A 15,553-nucleotide genomic window follows, 5' to 3' on the forward strand; every position below is an offset into this window, starting at 1 on the left:
TCTCACTTCACTGCAGAACCACCAGGAGGCAGGACCAATGTTATCAAATTTTATGAAGAAATGAAACAACCTGCCAGAGAGAGGCATCTCTGGGTCCCAGATCTGGAAACCCAGCACAGAGCTGGGAGATCCACACCCAGTCAAGGGCTGGAGATTGGCGAGGCCCCAGTGAACAGGCCCCTGGGCTTCTGGCTTGGGAGGCCCTGAGGGGAGCCGCACTGCGTGTGGACAGCTCTGCTGGGCTCTGCCCATGGGGTGCCTGACAGCCAGTTGCTGACTCAGTGTCTGGCCAGCAGCAGCTGGCAGCCGGCGGCTGGGCTGGGGCCAGAGCCCATTGTGGGGGCCCGTGTCCACTGAGCAGCTGCTTCCAGCAGCTCCCTTAGTGCCCAGAGCAGAAGGAAGTGCTGACTCTTTAAAGGTCAATCAAAGTCCCCAACACACCCGCTTCTGACCCGGCCACTGTTTTCTCTCCTCTGTGGATCCACAAAGACCCCACAGGCTCTGAGCTGGGTCTGGGCGTGTGGGGTGAGGGCACAGGACCTCCCTCTCTGTATCACAACGGTGTTGCTTGTCAGGTAGGGCTAGTGGTCAGGACATGCCCACTACCCACCCTGAGCTGGATGGGGGATGGGGAGGAAGCAGGTTGGGGGCTTCCCAGCGACCCCAGCATGGATTCTGTCTGCGCATAAAGCGGGAAGGGGCTGGGGGCCAGAGAAGGTGCTCTGGGGGTCCGACGTGGAGGATGTCCAGCCTGCTTCTAGGTGCTGGTGCTGGTGAAGGCTCATGGGCTGAGCAGGATGGGCCGTCCTGCCCAGAGCAGCCTTGCAGTCTTACTGAGGACAGACACTTCCCCCGGAACCTACTGAGAAGTGGAGACGTGTTGCCATGGCAGAGTCGGGGGTGTACAGGTCAGGGCCCCCTCCAGACCTGACCCACCCACTCTGCCGCTAGGGCTCTGGTTTAGTTTCAGCCAGTGAGAGGATCCACTGGAGGCTGCAGGGCAGGAGGAGGGGCTGGGGTGAGGTGGGAGCAGTCTTCCCTAGTGTCTCCTTTTCAGACCCGCCCAGATGGGCTGCGACCCCTGTTGAGGGCTTTGGTTCCCATACAACCTCCTCCGGGTTCTGGTGTGGCCCCCTCCCTGTGCCCTCGAGGACAGACAGAGACTCTCAGTGTCCCTGAATTCTGGGGCTCGCCCTCCCTCAGAGGGTCCTCAGCCGTGCCCCCCTTCCCCCAGCAAATCACCCACACAAACTCTGTACAGCTACCCCAGTGAGTTTCCTGCTGGGAACCCTCCCCAGTACACGCTGCCCCTTCCCCAAAGCCCAGGAACGCCGACATCATTTTCATCAGGCACAGACTCCCTAGATATCAGTACATCATTCAGAGAAGACACTCTACTGGTCATCTTTCTCTGAGCCTGGCTAACGAGACAGGAAGTGAACAAGAGAAGTTCAGGGGGACAAAATCAAACACTCTGGAAGTTAAAAAAAAAAACTTACTTGATTAAGTGAAGAAATGAAACTGAAATTACACCCTAGTTAGAAGTGAATGAGAGTGGGATGCACTGTACGGAAGCCAGTGCAATGGAGCCACTGCACTGAAGGGGTAAAGGCAAGCCTTACACGCTTTGCTGAGAACTCAAGAGACTGCAGGTGACTGACCTGTACGTTAACCTCAGAATCCAGGTAATGAGTAACAGCAAAACTCAACAGAGTTCCAGAAAGAAGTTAAGATAAAATCTGAAGTTATGAAATAGAAAATAAACAAAAATTAAGCTCAGAAAGAAAAAGAAGGATTGGTTCTTTGAAAGTGAGAAGAGGATATAACCACAGAAAAATACTTTAAATGTTCACGGACTAAGTGAAAACCTAAGCAAAATTCATAACTTTCTAAGAAAATACTAATTACCAAGATTTTTGCTATAGACTGAATGTTTCCGTCTCCCGCCCGCGACACGTCACACGCTGAAACCCTAACCCCGCGCCGTGAAGGACTTAGGAGGCGGCGCCCCGCGCGTGGTCGCTCGGGAGGCGAGCCCTCCTGGGTGGGGTCGGCGCCCTCCGGGAGGTGACGGGGAGCTCCCGCCCACCTCCCGCCCCGCGAGGACACCGCGGACACCGCGGGAGGCGGCCCACCAGACGCCGAGCCTGCGGCGCGGCCCCGCTGCGGTCCGCAGGCCCCGCACCCCCGGCCCGTCTGCGGCGCTCTGTTGCGGCAGCACGAGGTTCAGTGACGGAGGGGAAGTGAGAGTCAGTGACCTGACTTCTCTCACACGCTTGGGGTGTCCTGTGGGCAACGTTCTCCCACCTCCTCGAGGAACACTGGATCTGCGACTTGAAGTGTTCTAGGCAGGACGAACATGGCGCAGCCCCTGATTTGTTCTCCGAAGGTAACGTGGTCCTCCCGCCCAGCAGCAGCGCGCACGAGAGACCCCCTCTGCGTCGCTCCAGCGCCCACGAGACCCCCTCTGCGTCGCTCCAGCGCCCACGAGAGACCCCCTCTGCGTCGCTCCAGCGCCCACGAGACCCCCTCTGCGTCCCTCCAGCACCCACGAGAGACCCCCTCTGCGTCGCTCCAGCGCCCACGAGACCCCCTCTGCGTCGCTCCAGAGCCCACGAGACCCCCTCTGCGTCCCTCCAGCACCCACGAGAGACCCCCTCTGCGTCGCTCCAGCGCCCACGAGACCCCCTCCCCTCTGCGTCGCTCCAGCACCCACGAGAGACCCCCTCTGCGTCGCTCCAGCGCCCACGAGAGACCCCCTCTGCGTCGCTCCAGCGCCCACGACAGACCCCCTCTGCGTCCCTCCAACGCCCACGAGACCCCCTCTGCGTCGCTCCAGCGCCCACGAGACCCCCTCTGCGTCGCTCCAGCGCCCACGAGAGACCCCCTCTGCGTCGCTCCAGCGCCCACGACAGACCCCCCTCTGCGTCGCTCCAACGCCCACGAGACCCCCTCTGCGTCCCTCCAGCACCCACGAGAGACCCCCTCTGCGTCGCTCCAGCGCCCACGAGACCCCCTCTGCGTCGCTCCAGCGCCCACGAGAGACCCCCTCTGCGTCGCTCCAGCGCCCACGAGAGACCCCCTCTGCGTCGCTCCAGCGCCCACGACAGACCCCCTCTGCGTCCCTCCAGCGCCCACGAGACCCCCTCTGCGTCGCTCCAGCGCCCACGAGACCACCTCTGCGTCGCTCCAGCGCCCACGACAGACCCCCTCTGCGTCGCTCCAGCGCCCACGACAGACCCCCCTCTGCGTCGCTCCAGCGCCCACGAGAGACCCCCTCTGCGTCGCTCCAGCGCCCACGAGACCACCTCTGCGTCGCTCCAGCGCCCACGACAGACCCCCCTCTGCGTCGCTCCAGCGCCCACAAGTGACCCCCCTCTGCGTCGCTCCAGCGCCCACGAGTGACCCCCCTCTGAGTCGCTCCAGCGCCCACGAGAGACCCCCTCTGCGTCGCTCCAACGCCCACGAGTGACCCCCCTCTGAGTCGCTCCAGCGCCCACGAGAGACCCCCTCTGCGTCGCTCCAGAGCCCACGAGATCCCCTCTGCGTCCCTCCAGCGCCCACGAGAGACCCCCTCTGCGTCGCTCCAGCGCCCACGAGAGACCCCCTCTGCGTCGCTCCAGAGCCCACGAGATCCCCTCTGCGTCCCTCCAGCGCCCACGAGAGACCCCCTCTGCGTCGCTCCAGCGCCCACGACAGACCCCCCTCTGCGTCGCTCCAGCGCCCACAAGTGACCCCCCTCTGCGTCGCTCCAGCGCCCACGAGTGACCCCCCTCTGAATCGCTCCAGCGCCCACGAGAGACCCCCTCTGCGTCGCTCCAGCGCCCACGAGTGACCCCCCTCTGAGTCGCTCCAGCGCCCACGAGAGACCCCCTCTGCGTCGCTCCAGAGCCCACGAGACCCCCTCTGCGTCGCTCCAGCGCCCACGAGAGACCCCCTCTGCGTCGCTCCAGCGCCCACGAGAGACCCCCTCTGCGTCGCTCCAGAGCCCACGAGACCCCCTCTGCGTCGCTCCAGCGCCCACGACAGACCCCCTCTGCGTCGCTCCAGCGCCCACAAGTGACCCCCCTCTGCGTCGCTCCAGCGCCCACGAGTGACCCCCCTCTGAGTCGCTCCAGCGCCCACGAGAGACCCCCTCTGCGTCGCTCCAGCGCCCACGAGTGACCCCCCTCTGAGTCGCTCCAGCGCCCACGAGAGACCCCCTCTGCGTCGCTCCAGCGCCCACGAGTGACCCCCCTCTGCGTCGCTCCAGCGCCCACGAGAGACCCCCTCTGCGTCGCTCCAGCGCCCACGAGAGACCCCCTCTGCGTCCCTCCAGCACCCACGAGAGACCCCCTCTGCGTCGCTCCAGCGCCCACGAGACCCCCTCTGCGTCGCTCCAGCGCCCACGACAGACCCCCCTCTGCGTCGCTCCAGCGCCCACGAGAGACCCCCTCTGCGTCGCTCCAGCGCCCACGAGACCCCCTCTGCGTCGCTCCAGCGCGCACGAGAGACCCCCTCTGCGTCCCTCCAGCGCCCACGAGACCCCCTCTGCGTCCCTCCAGCGCCCACGAGAGACCCCCTCTGCGTCCCTCCAGCGCCCACGAGAGACCCCCTCTGCGTCGCTCCACCGCCCACGAGACCCCGTCTGCGTCGCTCCAGCGCCCACGAGACCCCCTCTGCGTCGCTCCAGCGCCCACGAGACCCCCTCTGCGTCCCTCCAGCGCCCACGAGAGACCCCCTCTGCGTCGCTCCAGCGCCCACGAGACCCCGTCTGCGTCGCTCCAGCGCCCACGAGACCCCCTCTGCGTCCCTCCAGCGCCCACGAGAGACCCCCTCTGCGTCGCTCCAGCGCCCACGAGTGACCCCCCTCTGCGTCGCTCCAGCGCCCACGAGACCCCCTCTGCGTCGCTCCAGCGCCCACGAGACCCCCTCTGCGTCCCTCCAGCGCCCACGAGAGACCCCCTCTGCGTCGCTCCAGCGCCCACGAGTGACCCCCCTCTGCGTCGCTCCAGCGCCCACGAGACCCCCTCTGCGTCGCTCCAGCGCCCACGAGAGACCCCCTCTGCGTCGCTCCAGCGCCCACGAGACCCCGTCTGCGTCGCTCCAGCGCCCACGAGACCCCCTCTGCGTCGCTCCAGCGCCCACGAGTGACCCCCCTCTGCGTCGCTCCAGCGCCCACGAGACCCCCTCTGCGTCGCTCCAGCGCCCACGAGAGACCCCCTCTGCGTCGCTCCAGAGCCCACGAGACCCCCTCTGCGTCGCTCCAGCGCCCACGAGAGACCCCCTCTGCGTCGCTCCGGAGCGTTCCCGCGTGTCCCTTCCCGCCCCCGCCCCGCCCCCCGCAGCCGCCCAGACCTGACGCCCGGCATCGCGGCCACTTCGCTGGCTCCGGGATCCCCGTCAGCGGAGTCGGGCTCTCCGGGTCCGGATTCTTCAGCACGTTTTGAGCTTCGCCCGGCCGTGGACACACCGGCCGTCCCCACCCTGCACCGCGGAGAAGCAGCCCGGCTCAGGCCGACTGCGGCTCCTTGTCCGTTTGCCCGTCGGTGAACACGTGGGCCGCCTCTAGTCTCTGTTACCGGGAAGACTCGAACGTTTCTGTGCTAGCCTTTGGGGGGACACACTTTTTAGTTTCTCTTGAAACTGAAGGGCAACGACAAGGTCATAGAAAAACAGGTTTTTAACTTTCTAAGAAGCTGCAGTGCAATTTTCCACTCCCATCAGCAGTGTCAGAGGTTCCGCTTGCTTCACGCTTTTGCCAACATTTGGTATTGTCAGCCTTTTTTATTTCAGCCATCCTATTTTTCCTTGATATTTCCTTGATAATTAATGATGTTAAGAGCTTTTTCATGTGCTTACTGACCGCTTGTATATCTTTTTTATTTCTTTGTAAAGTGTCTGCTCAAGTCTTTGTCCGTTAAAAAAAATGTTGGATGTTTGGCTCTGTATTATTAAGTTGCAGGATTCTTTACATATTCTGGATACAACTCATTTGTCAACTGTATGTGCTGTGAATATTTGCTACCAGTTGTGATTTGCCCATTTCTTTTCTTTTTTTTACATTTAATTTTTGTCTTTATTTTCTTGATGATGCTTTTGATGAGCAGAAGTGTCTAATTTTTATGAGGTCTTATTTACCTTTTGTGTGTGTGTGTGGTTGGTGCTTTCCGTGTGTCCTGAGAAATCTTTGCCTACGAGGCTGCAAAGATTTCCTCTTGTATTTTCTTCTAGCAGTTTTGTTGTTTCCACTTTTACCTTCAGGTCTACGATGCAGCTTGAATTGATGTCCGATTGTTGGAGCACCGCTCACTGGAGAATTTTACTTTCCCTGCTCAGCCACTCTGGGACCCGTGACAGAAACCACTGACCATGTGCGTTGGGTCTGTTTTTAGACACTCCGTTCTGATGCATTGATCTTTCCTTTTTCCAATACCATACTCTTTTGATTACTGTAAGTATCAGTACATTTTATTGTTTTAAAAAACAAGATCTTGTGGAGGGGTGGGTATAGCAGTGGTAGAGTGCATGCTTAGCATGCAGGAGGTCCTGGGTTCAATCGCCAATGCTGCCATTAAAACAAAACAAAACAAAACAAGATCTGAAGCAAAAGGAAGAAAATGGTAACATGTCTTAAATCTAGTGGTGGATCCATGGATTTTGAAAACTTTCAAATATTTTAAAATGTAATAAAAGACAAATTCCATTCACAACAGCAAAAAACACTTGTAAGTACCTATGAAGAAATTTAACAATAAGTGAACAAGTTCTTTTTATAAGAAAAAAACTGTAATAGGTTATGACATAAAATTTACATGAATAATTGAGAGGTAGACTATTTTCCTGGAAAGGAAGACTAAGTATTATAAATTTAATGCAATTTCTATAAAAATCGTAATAGAGTACTTTAGGAACTTAAGTTCACTCTCAAGCTAATCTAGGCAAAACCAGTAAGAGTGGATAGCAAGGAAAACTTGAAACATGTCAAAGGAAAGTTAACTAAGGGAAATTTATCTATCTTTCGGCAAATCCATCTGAAAGCTCTGATAATTACAATAATACAGTACAGGCAAAGGGACTGACTAAAAGATAAGTGAAGTAAAACAGATACAAATGAATTTAGCTTGTGATGAAGGTGGTATTTCAAACCAGCAGGGAATAGGCAGTCCACTTTCTGAACCATGTTTGTTGAGCAGAGTGTCTGGGGAGGTAAAATGCCGTGTCTTCCTTGTTTTACATACACACAATTCCAGACGGATTCAAATCTAAACTAAGAATGAAAACTTCCAGTTATAGGAGAAAATGTTCGCAACATGCATAAAAGACGGTATGTCTGTATCCACAACATTGAAATACCTCTGAACGTTAAATCAATGCCTCAGCATGTTTGAGTGTTTGCAAAAGGAGGCATTTGAAATGCTTTGAGAAACAAATAACCATAAACTTTAAAACTACAAAGCAGTACGAGGCTATAAAACGGTGCCTCGAGAACGCAGAGTTGGGGGCGGCCTCTGCTTGGGTGACTCCCTCCCCCACCCACCCCGGAGTCAGGAAGAGGCCATTCCAGGGATGGTCCTGGCTGAGCGGGGCTTGAAGGAGCCTGGGGTCCGTGCTCCCACGTGGTGACTGTGTCTGTGTGTGTGGGTTTGCATGTGCCGTTTGGGACAACTTCTCTTTAACCCCCTGTGTGAGCTTCCAGTGGCCTCTTGTAACCACTTCTCACAAACATGGTGGCTAAAATACAACTCGAATTTATCCCCTTGTAGTTCTGCTGCCCACAAGTCCAACATCAGTTTCACTTCACGAAAATCAAGGCGTTGGTGTCGGCAGGGTCCCTCCAGAGGCTCCAGGGGAGACCCTGTCCTTGCCGCCCCCGGCTTCCGATCCTGCACTCCTTGGCTTGTGGCCTCTTCCTCCATCTTCAGAGCCAACATCATAGCCTCTTCAAATCTCTGCCTCCATCGTCACATCGTCCTCTGCCTTCTCTGTGTCTAATCTCCGTCGGTCCCTCTTATAAGGACCAGGACCCTTGGGATGGCATCTAGGGACCATCCAGACAATCCAGAATAATGTCCCCATCTCAGGACCCTTCACTTAAATACACCTGCAAAAACTTTCTTTTTAAGATGACATTCACAGGGCTAAGACCCTGACATTCTTGGGGTCTCCATTTGGCCTAGTGCCCCGTGTCACTCTGTCTTTTATGCTTAGACATTAAACTGGAGAAACACGCAGAGCCCACACGTCGGCACGCCCAACCTGCGTGCTTTCCTGTCCTGCAGAGGCCGCAGGGCTAGAATCCCGCTTCCCAGTCACCATTGCCACAAACTCACAAGGGTCTTGAAGACAGAGGACTACTGGGTGGTGGCCCAGGTCAGTGACGTAGCTTTGGGTCATTCCTGGAAGCCTGGGATGGCTCTCATCTTCAGTCCTCCCGACAATCAGGAGCGGGGACTGGCACCCCCAATAAACCCCTTATCATTCAAACCAGACAAAGTGAATTCCTGCGGAGCCCTGGCTGGTATAGTCCACAGAGGCAGGGCAGCCTTGGTGACATCTGACACTTTGTTGGGACACTGGATCTCAGCCACGGCAGCAACGGGAACACCCGGGCAGCAGTGAGCAATACCCACCCTCGAGCCTTACGGAACCAGGGCAGCTGTGGGGGCGTCTGGCCCAGGCGGCTTTAACAGCTCCTCGGTTGAGTCCCGCGGGCGGCACGGCTGAGAACTGCGGCTTTGGGCGCTGCCTGTGCAGCTGCGTTTGGCTTCTGTCCCACTGACGGGTGATTTATACCTACACCGTTTCACTCCACCAGGCTCCACGGCTGCAGCCGTCACGGCTTGAACATCCCAGAACTCACCCAGCCGACCTTCTGTTACTGGTCGTGTCATTGCCTGCTTCACACGGGCCATCCGGGGCGCTTCCGCAGACCCCTTAGGTTACCTTCCCAAACACAGAGTTTTTGCACTCAAGGTCATCCACCTCCATGCTTTTCAGAGTCAGTATCTTCCATCTGTGTTTTTCCCCTGAACTTGTGTTTCTCTGCTTAGGATGGTGTGCTAGTTATTTTCCTGAAGGATCCATCAGTCATCCGGGACCCTCTGCGTGCTGATGACCTGCGAGTGAAATTCCTCCAACACAGGTGAGGTGGGTCTGTGGGCAGCAGGAGCCCCCGCAGGGCTCTTCATTCCCGCTTCAGCCCCAGAAAACATAGCTCAGGGAGGCTTTAATTCAGACTTGGAGGTCAGAAGATGACTTCGCAAAAACAAAATTGGCAGCGAAAGTGGCTGAAATTAAATCTTTTCTTGGATCTTGGCAGAAGAGAGGCTGACCTTGGAGGAAGGAGTTTGGGGATCAATTCCTTTCCTATTTGTTATTCAGGAGTAGAGGTGAGGGAGACAGGAGGCCAGCCCACACCCCGATCATGGTGCCATTTGCTCAGCTGTCACCAGGAGCGGGTGTGGGGCTGCGGTCCCCTGCGGCCACATTGCCCTGTGGATTCAGGCCTCCTCAGGAAGCAGCCACGGTTTCGAGTCAGGAGCCTGACTCCCCCAACCCGCGGTGCAATTTTGGGGGAAAATGGGTGAAGTGAAGGGGCCCTCTGGAGGGGGCATCCCGGCAAGGGTGGAGCAGAGGCAGCCATGCACCAGGGGAGCCAGAGACCAGGCCATGACCTGTGCAGACCCTGATGGCGGAGAGCGAGCTCTCTTGGACGGATCGGTGCGGAAGGAGATGCCCTGTGGTCTGAGTCACATTCTGGGAACAAGGGGGGAAGAGAGGTAGGAGCCAGAGTGCGACTAGAAATGGTATGAAGATTAGCAGGGCACCCCTGATGGGATAAGTCCCCCTTGTGAGCCGCCACACCAGTCCTGTCTGCCTGGGGCACCGGCCTCTGCCTGACCCAGGGGGACCAGGGCCCTGGCTGAGCTGGAGCAGACCTGCCCACCTCCCAGGGAGAGCCGGGCTGAGGCCCCGATGACAGGCACACCCTCAGAATGACCCGACGCCTCTTCCTCCGCGTGCACACCTGGGCCGGCGGGCGGGGAGCCCCAGCTCATCCCGGGTGTCCGTCAGCGGGTGCACACAGGGTCAGTGTCGGGGGGACGCGGGCCCAGGCCCCTTCTCCTCCAGGTCAGCCCCGCGCTCTTCCCCACTGTGCGTGGAGCTGCCCCTGGGCTGGTCACATCCCTGCGCCATGCCTCAGTGTTCCCATCCATGCATGGGGAATTTTAAAGCCTGCTTTCCTCGAGGGGAGCCGGGACGGGCTGAGCTAAGTTCTGTAGAGCGCCGCGGACGGGCAGACCCAGTTCCTGCTCACCGCACGCTGGGCTTCTAGAACATACAGGAATCCCACCTCCCACCTGGGCTTTCAGGTTCAGCCCTTCCCAGACAGATCCGGCAGAGGAGGGGCCCCAGTCCCCCTAGGTCTTCCTCCCACCGCACAAGCTGTGCTCCTGGAGGGACAGTGAGCACAAGTATCTTCTCAGGCTCCCGACGGCCCCGACACCCCTCCAGCCTTGTCTGCGCCTCCTGAGCCTCGTCTGGTGTCTCGGGAGCTCGGCAGCCCCAGCCCAGCTTCCTGGGGGCAGGGGAACGGGGAGAGGTCAGCAGGAGGCCTGTGACCTCAGTCACCCCTACCCCGCACGCCAGATCTGGGGGGCAGAGGCAGCCCCGCAGGCATGAGCTGACATTCCCAGAACCCCCTCCAGGGCAGGGCAGAGGCGAGGAGGCATCCAGGCTGGGAGCTGGCCCCCAGGGCTTCCAGCATGGCTGGGTGAAGGTCTGAGCTGGGCCCTCCAAAAGGAGCCCGAGGGGAGGGGTCTGTACAGAGGAAGGGGACATCTCCTGACCCGCGAGGGCCCTCCTCGGGGCCCTCTCACCTTCCCCACCAGGAAATCCCGTGTGGCCTTCGGCCCCGGGGAAAGGTGACCCTCTTGCCATGCCCCCTTTATCCTTCCCCTCTGCCCAGAGGCCCCTGGGACAGGAAGTCTGTGCCCCAGGGGGCTTCGGGGAGGGTGGGAGAGATTCAGGGAGAGGAGGCCGGCCAGGTGGCCAGGGCAGTGGGCAGCCAGCAAAGGCCTTCAGACCCAGAGCTTTCCATCTCAGTGAGGTTTCTTATAAATGCAGAGTCTTGGGCCCCACCCTGCCTTCCTGAGCCAGGATCTGATTTTGGACAAGCCTCCTGCTGAAGCATTCCCACCAAAGCGAGAGAAGACTGCTGGCCGGTAAAAGAGACCTTCACCCAGCGACACACGTCGCTAGGACCTAGTCTGAATCCCGACTCTAACAAATCACTTTGAAAAGACATGTTTTAGACGACTGGAAAAATCTGCCTCTGGACAGGCCATCAGATGATACTAAGGAACCGGCCTTAGTGTTGTTAGGTATGATGATGACACTGAGGCCCTGTAAGAAAGTGCCCATGCCTTTAGATGCCCGCTGGCGATCTGGGTGAAGTAACACAATGTCTGAGGGGGGCTCGGACACGTGAACATGGGGCGGGGGCGGGGGCGGGTCAGAGAAGCGAGGACAAGCGTGGACGGCTGGTGTGGGGGCGGGGCTGTGTGCTCTGCTTCTGCGTCTGTTTGCAGGATTTCTGCCGTGACTCTGAAGATGTTTTAAATTCGTGGCTGTCCCCCGGTGCCCGTGTCTCCTGTCACTGCCTTTGCTTGTCCCCGCAGACTCTGCAGGGGTCACGGCCGCATCGTTCACACCCAGAGCACAGCCCTGCAGGAAGGTGGGCACTGGGGCACGGGCACCCACCCGGACCCTCTGCATAGTCGGCGCCTCACCAGCGGACTCACCCCTGCCTTGGGCTGGACCTTGGGCCGGGGGGGTGGTCCTCTTCAGACCTTCCTGTAGTCCGCCCCACCACCACCCCCCCCCCAACAGCCAGCCTGGGTCACTTCTGCCGTCAGGAAGGACAAGAAAGCTGTTTTGAGAGAAGAGGTGAAGTTCCCAGTGGGGCCTCAGTCCAGCCACTGGGTGTCGCTGTTTCTGCAGGGCCAGCATGTGGTCCCGAGGCTGGAGAAGCTCCCAGGGTGGGGCCCAAGCACACAGGCTTTTAGAGTCAGGTGGCCTCTGACCCCAGAGCCATCCCCTCCGAGCCCTCCTGCCCTGCGGGTCCGCTGGACTCCCAGCCTCCTCGGCTCCTTGCTGAGTCTCCTGCCAGATGAGCAGATTCTCAGGCTGGTCCTGCTGAGCAGGAAAGTCTGGGGATTCTGATACTCACTCATGTTTGGGGCCCTCTGCCCTCCAGACACCCGAGACTCCTTCCTTTCCTGGCCGACTGGCAAAGCACATTCCCTGCTGTGATCTGTCAGTGCTGTAGGTAACGTCTGTGATGCTGTGGGGCTTTCGGGATAAACCCCGAATGTGCCCAGGTCCGTGGGCCTGGCCCACTCTGCCTTGTAACCCTTCTCCCCATCAGGTTCAGAAAGCCTTCACGGCCGCCGTCCCCGCCGGGGATGTGCTCCCTGCTGGCGCTGGGCCTCCCTGAGCCACAGCTCACAGCTGCGCCTGCGCCTCCCCGGGGCCGTCTCGTTCATCATCGCTTACTCTCGCGGTTGACACAGAGGAGACTGTCAGTAAACAGGGGATAAACAAAACCGTGAATTACTGAAGCGAAAGGTCTGCACCGCTCCCAGGAAGAAGTGTGTTGAACGGAGGACAGAAACGCGGCTCTGCTCACAGACTTGTCAGTGTTAAGGGAGAGCAGTCAGCTCCCTGAGCTTAAAAAAGTCAGTTAGGCATCTTTGTCAGGGTCCCCAAGACCACTGGGGCTCGATTCCCTCGGGGCCCCCAGGACCCAGCGGAGGCCGCACTCAGGCTGCGTTCAGGACGGAGAGCGGGAGCAAGGCAGCTTCAGCGAGAGGAAGAGGCACATGGCGGGGCGGGGCGGGTGGGGGGAGAAGTCAGGGACCAGGCTGAGCTTCCAGAGCCCCCTCCCCGCACACGACACCTCAGTGCCCGCCGCCAGCTGTGTGACACGGGAGGTGCCGTCCACCCCGCAGGGCCCCGGGGTTGTCCTGGAGGCTGGTCCCGGGCACCCGTGCCTGGTGAGGACCCACTCCCAGGAGGAAGCGGCTCTCACATGAGCCACACTTGCACCAACATTTAGGGGCAGCCGGACCCTCCCGGCACCCCCCCAGCCCCGCCCAGCCTTGCGGGCCGGCCTTTCTGAGGGGGCAGGCGGGCCTGCTCGCTAACCCTCTTCTGCACAGCAGGTCGAAAACGGCTACCCAATGTCAGAGAGAGACAATGAATACATTGGCTCTAGAAACCCCATGGTCCATGCTTGAGCTCAGCTGCAGCTATACCCAGCAGACCTGCTCGCAGGACGAGCTGATAAGGAGAGTATCGGCTTCCTGCACTTCGAGGCCTACCCAGCGGCTCAGCAAATCACGGGGCGGTGGGGGGGGGTTGTTTGTTCATTAATAAATTGGAATTGGAGAGACTGACAAACTCTGAGCGTCAAGGCTGCGTCGGGAGTGAACGAGCGCGGGCTCTGACCTGAGCCGCGTCCTCCCATCGGGGCCCCACCAACACGCGGGCGGCAACTCCACTCAGATACCAGCATGTATGAAATGAGTTCAGATACAGACGAAAGCCTGGCCAGGTGAACGTAAGAGAGCATGAAAGGGGCCCAGTGTAAGCAGAGGGTTTCCAGGCACTTGATTTGTTTTAAATTTATTTTTGTCCTTTAATAATTATTTACAATGAGCACATAATACTTTTATCTTCTAAAATTTCAGCCCAAATCGGGGACGAGGACAGATTAGGAGGTTGGGAGTATAGATACGCATTACTACATAGGAAATAGATAAACAGCAAGGACCTACCGTACAGCACAGGAAGCTACGCTCAGCTTCCTGCAATGAGCTGTAATGGGAAAAGTCTGAAAACACGTATGTGTATGGCTGAGTCGCCCTGCCGTGCACAAGAAACTAACATTGTAAATCAACAACACGTCAACAGAAATTAAGAATTTTAAAAAGAATCTCGGGCGTTGAACTCATTTTCCCGGGAAGTGCCCAAGAATGACCAAGCTCCCCGTTTTCTGTAGTCTGGCCGCGCTGACTCCAGCAGTTGGCAGAGTCTTCCCACGTACCGTGTCTTTCGAGCCTCCTGAACTCCCAGGTGCAGGTGAGTGTGGGCGCCCGCGTCCCCCGCCGCGGAGAGGACCGGCCAGGGAGGACGGATCAGGGCCCGGCCCCGAGAAGAGGCAGGTGCACTCACGTCTTCAGACCCCTCCGACAGCGCCCACCCCGGACCCTAGAAATGACCGAGTTTAGGACGTTCTCTGAGGGTCAGACAAGGGAGGCCTGCGGGCACAAGAGTCCCTGGGGACGTGGGCCAAGTCTTGCAGCCACAAGGGCCGTTTCTCAAGCTCTTTCCATAAGAGCTGGGGTGTGTTTCGGAGGTCGGGCTGGGCTGGCAGCCTGCCGGGAGGTGCCGGGGCACTTGGTCACAGCCACTCGGCTCCATCTGTGTTTCCTCAGCCTCTTCAATGGGGCTGAGCAGCCACAGGGACGGCTTCCTGTCATCATCGGAGTGTTTGCGTAGCCAGAAAACAATTTCCACTTTTGTGTTTGCTGAACCAGTTTCGAGAGTCATGGGGGTGTGAGAATGAAGAGAAGAGCGAGGCTTGTGAAGGAGACATGGATGGGCCCCCGGGGGGGCCATGCCCAGGTGGTAGGGCCCAGGCCGCTGAGCTGTGCCCGGGCACCAACGGGCAGTGGGCGGCTGGGGTGCCCACCTGGCCATGAGCACCCCAGCCCTCAGCACGAAAGCTGTTGACAGCAAAACCCAAAAGTGAGTCCCAGGTGTTAGGGGCTCCCTGACGCATCAGCTTTCTGGGCCTGTAAGACAAGTCCCCCAGACTGGGGGCTCAGGGACAGCAGGAATGTGCTCTCCGCCGGCTCGGGAGGCCAGGCATCCACAGTCAAGGTGTGGGCCGGGACACACTCCTCCGAAGCCTCTAGAGGAGGATCCTTGCCACCTCTCCCAGCTTCCGCTGGCGGCCGGCAGTCCTTGGCATCTCTTGGCTTGTGGCCCCGTCCCTCCAGTCTCTGCCTCCGTCGTCACGTGGCCTCTCCTGTGTGTCTGTGTCTGTGCCTGAGTATCCTGCTCCTTGTCGGGACACCACTCACTGGGTGGGCGCCCGCCTGCCCCAGGTGACCTCATCTTACCTTGATTCCAGCAGCAGTGACCCTATGATAAGGTCACATTCACAGGTCCCGGGGGCTAGAACTGGAACACACATTTTGGGGGGACACCAACCAACCACAACACCTGAAATCACTGAGATCCAGGCGCAAGGTGCCTGTCTTCCTGGCACCACGGCAGGTCTGCTGGCGTTGGGAGTGCTGGCTTGGTGAAGGCACACAGTAGCAGGACCAACCCCAGCAGAGCTGCGTCTGCGCTGAGCAGCAGCTCTCACAGACAGCCCCGCCTTCTGGTTTGGATCCCACGGTCAGCTCAGAGAAGAGTGTGATGGCCGCCCTGGCACGAGGGGAGCGCTCAGGTTTGTGGGGGCCTTGAGAAACTCCCTGAAATTCTGAGTCCTGAG

At 58.9% G+C, this 15,553-nt stretch overlaps 1 long non-coding RNA gene across 2 annotated transcripts; it reads left to right on the forward strand.

Moving 5' to 3' along the window:
• Window positions 1-6,249: 6,249 nt before the first annotated feature.
• On the forward strand, window positions 6,250-12,841 carry LOC116279037 (uncharacterized). Of its 2 annotated transcripts, none has more exons than XR_012072426.1 (6): window positions 6,250-6,433; window positions 9,033-9,124; window positions 11,110-11,366; window positions 11,574-11,719; window positions 12,242-12,313; window positions 12,413-12,841. It is a non-coding gene; the product is annotated as an uncharacterized lncRNA (long non-coding RNA). The 2 variants fall into 2 exon arrangements; XR_012072427.1 differs by having other exon boundaries at window positions 6,250-6,353.
• The last annotated feature ends 2,712 nt before the right edge of the window (window positions 12,842-15,553 follow it).

This window comes from Vicugna pacos, chromosome 5 (genome assembly GCF_048564905.1).
Source record: "Vicugna pacos chromosome 5, VicPac4, whole genome shotgun sequence".
Taxonomy (NCBI): Eukaryota; Metazoa; Chordata; class Mammalia; order Artiodactyla; family Camelidae; genus Vicugna; species Vicugna pacos.